Below are 5799 nucleotides of genomic sequence, written 5' to 3'. Positions count from 1 at the left end.
TTTTGAGCCCCTGCGGCAAAACAGGACTTTTTGAAAAAAAAAAAAAAAAAAAAAAAAAATTTTTTTTTTACTATACACATTTATATATTAAAATATAATTTGTGACAAAATTTCAGGAAAAAATAATGGACAGTTATCCGTCAATCATCCAGACCCATTGAAAACATAGGTCTCTCTCTGATGAATCAGGGGACAAAAATGTTACTCCATACCCCTTGCTTAAAAAAAAAAAAATGTAAATGTGTTACAGACCGACCGATGGAGTGACTTGCATGCGACTAAAAATGCCTTAGCATGGAAGAGTTTCCCCTTCCATTGTCAAGGAAAAGTTATAAATGTAAGTGCAGCATCTGTTAAGAACATATACTACACTTTGATCTTAGCCATGTGGCCAAGGAAAAGTTACAAACATAAGTACAGCATGTAGTAAGAACAGATACTACACTTTGATCTTGGCCAAAAGGCTAAGAAAAAGGTATTTATTTGCTCGCCCACCGAACAAATTAGGCACAAGGCCGATTTTTAATGTGAGGAGTATAGGGGAAATGGGGACCGACTCCCCGGGGAGTAGGGGAGTTGAATAGTGACGATTGGTATGCAGAGTTACCCCTACATTGACCAAGGTCTTATATGTGAGGTTGCCCCCACATATGGTCTTTGCTTGCAGTATCTGTTCCAGCAGATACTACACTTTGATCTTGGCCAAAAGGCCAAGAAAAGGGTATTTATTTGCTCTCCCACCGAGCAAATTAGGCACGTCCTATATTTATTTTGAGGAGTGAAGGGGAAATGGGGACCAACTCCCCGGGGAGTAGGGGAGCTGGATAGTGATAATTGGTATGAAGGATTGCCCCTACATTGACCAAGGTCTTATATATGGGGTTGCCCCCACATATGGTCTTTGCTTGCAGTATTTGCCGGAACATATACTACAGTTTGATCTTGGCCAACAGGCAAAGAAAAAGGTATTTATTTGCTCCCCCACCAAGCAAATTAGGCACAAGGCCGATTTTATAATGAGGATTGAAGGGGAAATGGGGACCAACTCCCCGGGGTGTGGAGGAGCTGGATAGTGACAATTGGTATGAAGGGTTGCCCCTACATTGACCAAGGTCTTATATGTGATGTTTGGGTTTATTTGCTCCCTCACCGAGCAAATTAGGCACAAGGCCGATTTGTAATGTGGAGAGTGATGGGGAAATAGGGACAAGCTCCCCGGGAAGTAGGGGAGCTGGATAGTGACAATTGGTAGGAAGGGTTGCCCCTATATTTACCAAGGTCTTATATGTGATGTTTGGGTTTATTTGCTCCCTCACTGAGCAAATTAGGCACACGGACGATTTGTAATGTGAGGAGTGAAGGAGAAATGGGGACCAGCTTCTTGGGGAGTAGGGGAGCTGGATAGTGACAATTGGTAGGAAGGGTTGCCCCTACATTGACCAAGGTCTTATATGTGATGTTTGGGTTTATTTGCTCCCTTACCGAGCAAATTAGGCACAAGGCCGATTTGTAATGTGAGGAGTGAAGGAGAAATGGGAACCAGCTTCTTGGGGAGTAGGGGAGCTGGATAGTGACAATTGGTATGAAGGGTTGCCCCTACATTGACCAAGGTCTTATATGTGATGTTTGGGTTTATTTGCTCCCTCACCGAGCAAATTAGACACAAGGCCGATTTGTAATGTGGGGAGTGATGGGGAAATGGGGACCAGCTCCCCGGGAAGTAGGGGAGCTGGATAGTGACAATTGGTATGAAGGGTTGCCCCTACATTGACCAAGATTTTATATGTGGGGTTGGTATTTATTTACTCCCCCACGAGCGGATTAGGCACAAGGCCGATTTTTAATGTCAGGAGTGAAGGAGAAATGGGGACCAGCTCCTCGGGGAGTAGGGGAGCTGGATAGTGATAATTGGTATGAAGGGTTGCCCCTACATTGACCAAGGTCTTATATGTGAGGCTGCCCCCACATCTGGTCTTTGCTTGCAGTATCTGCCGGACAGATACTACATTTTGATCCTGGCCAAAAGGCCAAGAAAAAAATTAAAAAGCCAAGAACAGCATCTAATAAGAACAGACCTTTGATCTTAACCAAAAAGGCCAAGCATAAAAATGTTACGGATGGACCGACCAACAGACGGACCGACGGATTGACTTATAGAGTCGCTTGCATGCGACTAAAAACTCTGCCAGGCAAAAAAAGTACATTTATGTGAAATTTCCAAAAGAAAATCATACCAGCCCTCTCACACACAAACACAGACGCATATACATGCAGAAAATAAAATGTTCCTTTTATATAATAGTAGAAATATGGTGAACGTTTTGGCGTAAAAATCAGTTTAGCATTGCGTGTGAAATAGGGGAAAACACTTTTTAAATTATTAAATTAATTGTCATAATGGCAGAGATGCAACATGTCCGGTAGTCAGTGATATCTGTGTTTGTTGATGTGACCGGTAGATAGTTATTCCATACACCATTTGTCATAGTGTTGAGCAGTCCTACACGATACAGTGTTATGGCTAACATTTGACATTCCGTGAAACCCATGAGAGGTACTGTTATCAAGTGTAGTTCCCTCGGAAAACTGAGTACCAGAGTGTAGCCACATATCGGTAATTCGTACATATCTTTGACTTTAAGAGGTTCTCACACCGAGCATACAACTGCATTAGTTACAACTGACTGTTAGGTCAGGTTCCCAAGGAGGATAAAATGAGGATGAGAACAAGGATTTGTGTTGTACACTTTCAGCAGCAACCTGTATCCAACTGTGCTACAATGATATCCCAAGATATTAATTGTCAGAACCAGACAGAGCTAGCCATGATAAACATCTGAAGCTACTAGATACTAACACTGGCCTACTAAGTAACCCATAAAATATTTAAACAATGCAAAAACGTATATTTTTACTTTTCGTAACAATAAATGAACAATGCTGATAGGTATCTCTCTTTTTCTAAAGCGCAAGGAGATCATCAAATGGAACTCATTTTGGAGACAGCATTAAGAGGGCTATAATGATGAAGCTAAGAGCAGCATCCCAGAAGAATCCTTCCAGTTGTGCCTAAAAGCATGATAACGAAAGATTAGATTTTAAAAAAAATGGGTTGAAAAATCGGTGATTATTTCCCAAACGGACGAATAAATGTCAGTCATTTTTGCGTTTTTCTTAAAAGAGAGTTACCACTTATCAAAGCCAGATGTCTTTCGAGGATACAGATTAATGATACGAGAGTATTGTCAGAATCAAGTCAGAATACTTGTGAAGACAGTTCTACGTAGAAATCTGTTGATATTGGCTTTAAATGCGATAAAGTTTTAATATGTGAAGAAGCAGTCCTGCGTCAATGTGTTCTCCAGGTTCTTGTCATTAATGTCTTAAAATGGGGAGCAAGGGATTGGAGCTCAGTGGAGCCATTTCCATGCAAATAACTTTTGAAATGTTTCGGTTAGGTTCATAAGAGTAGTAGTTGATGGGCAAAAATCAGAAGCTCACAGTATAAATGCTGGAGTCCCTCAGGGGTCCATCCTGGGCCCAACTCTTTTCCTGATCTACATTAATGATCTTCCAAATCACATCCCTACATCATTCGTAGACATTTTTGCTGACGACACTACCATCTATGGTAGCACATCTAAGACAGTAAACGACCAAGTTCTCTCCGATTCTCTCTCCTCTGATCTTGATCACATTGTACAATGGGGAAAGGAGTGGCTGGTTACTTTTAATGCATCTAAAACCAAGCTTCTATCTTTACATCATCAACGTTCTGATCCCCATCTGGCATCAATTAAAATGAATAGTTCTCGTCTTGGAGAGGCCTCAAGTTTTGACAGGCTTCTTGGCTTGACCTTTACTCCTGATCTTAAATGGAATACGTACATCAAATCTGTTGCCAAGGCTGCTGGAAAAATGGTGGGATCCTTCTATCGATCCAGTAGATATCTCACTACTGATGCAATTCTCTATCTATATAAGAGCCAGATACGTCCAAGGATGGAATACTGTTGCCACATATGGGCAGGAGCTGCTAGAAAAGACTTGTCCTGCCTTGATAGTGTTCAAAATAGACTTCGTGGCTTGGTGGGAGATGTCCTTTTCTTTTCGCTGCAACCTCTATCTCACAGAAGAGATGTTGTGAGTTTGTCTCTGCTTTATCGGTATTTTCATGGAAAGTGTTTGACTGAGCTTCAATCTATGGTCCCCCCTCGCCAAACTTTCACAAGAAACACTAGACTAGCTGAAAACATTATCAATAATTTTCCACACTCTTTATCTGTGCCTAAACCTAAACATAGATTCCATGATCAAAGCTTCTTTCTTAGAACTGCACGCCTGTGGAATTGTCTTCCGTTTTCCTGCTTTCCAGCTGTCTATAATATGGCTGTCTTCAAGTCCAACGTGAACAAGTTTCTGATGAGCCGTTCCACTTAAGTTAACAAATTTACCGAACTTCCATTACTATCGATTACTATATTGTCCTTTTGACTACTCTACACTCTTTAACCCTTATCTTTGAGTGGCCGATCGGCCTTGATAAGTGGTGACGCCTATGAAAAAAAAAATGTTAAAGGGCAGAGTTTTAACAATAAATAAAACAATTTCAGATAGTAGTTTATGAAGCATTTTATGGATGTTTTTGCTTTTTAAAATGTCTGTATTATCATTTAACAAGACATCTTGAAAGTATGTAGCTGTGATCTTTGTATTCTTATCACATGTTTTTTTTTTATTATTATTAATGCGCCCTTTCTTCTTCAACACGCTTGGTGCTACCAGAGCAAGCTGTCTGACGATATCGGCTTCCCCACAAATGCACCAAACACTGATTTTTTTTTCTCGTCCTTTGCAAAACTCAGGCATGTTCTGGAAAGCCAAAAACAAAAGCATCATGAATAAATATTGAAGCTATAAAGAACTGGAAGCATGAGAAACCTTTTTTGCCAAAAATGATTGAACCTGAAAGTGTTGACATGCCGGAAAACAAAACAACCAGATCAAAGACAATAAATAAATATTGAAGATATAAACGTCTTGAAGCATAAAAAAAAAAACACTTTTTTCCCAAAATTACCGAATTCGGCATTAAATAACTCGAAAAGGATTGTTATGGCACAAAACAACCAAACCAAACACCATGACTAAATATTTGAAATGTAAAAAACTTAAAGCATAAACATTATTGTCAATAAACACTGAATTCGACATTAAATAGCCCGAAGGAGATGGAAATGCCGTAAACAACAACAACAACAATAATCTTCAACATATCAATACACCTGATCACAATACTCTGGACATCCAACAGTTCCTGGAAGTTAAAATCATGCTCAATCTTAAAAAAAAAACAACTCCTTCTTCACCTTTACTTGACCCTTGTACATTTTTCTCCCAAAACTGGATCCGTATTGAAAGTGAAGGCATCAAAAAAGGATTGTCATAATGGAACCGAGAGGGGTATGCGATAGAAATCCTTTCAATGTTGTATATAAAATGGAAAAGGGAAAGACATGAGGGAGGAATACTCCTTTTAGATTATTGGGAACGATGAGTGTTGATCTGTGTGGGAAAATGTCTGTGTGTGTAAAGAGTAAACATTAAGCCTGACCTAACCACAATAACAAAACCAGGATAGATTTCATTGAGGATGTTTTATTAGAAGTTTATAGTTTATTTTACTATTTCCTTTCGCTTTAAAATTTTATTTTACTTTTTATGCTTATATATATATATATATATATATATATATATATATATATATATATATATATATATATATATATATATATATAT

At 39.1% G+C, this 5799-nt stretch overlaps 1 pseudogene; it reads right to left on the bottom strand.

Moving 5' to 3' along the window:
* Positions 1–331: 331 nt before the first annotated feature.
* On the bottom strand, positions 332–477 carry LOC145296398 (U2 spliceosomal RNA; annotated as a pseudogene).
* Positions 478–5799: the final 5322 nt, after the last annotated feature.

Source organism: Euprymna scolopes, chromosome 16, assembly GCF_053919585.1.
Source record: "Euprymna scolopes isolate OS-2025 chromosome 16, ASM5391958v1, whole genome shotgun sequence".
NCBI classification, from domain to species: Eukaryota; Metazoa; Mollusca; class Cephalopoda; order Sepiida; family Sepiolidae; genus Euprymna; species Euprymna scolopes.
This window is presented reverse-complemented; position numbering and strand designations above follow the sequence as displayed.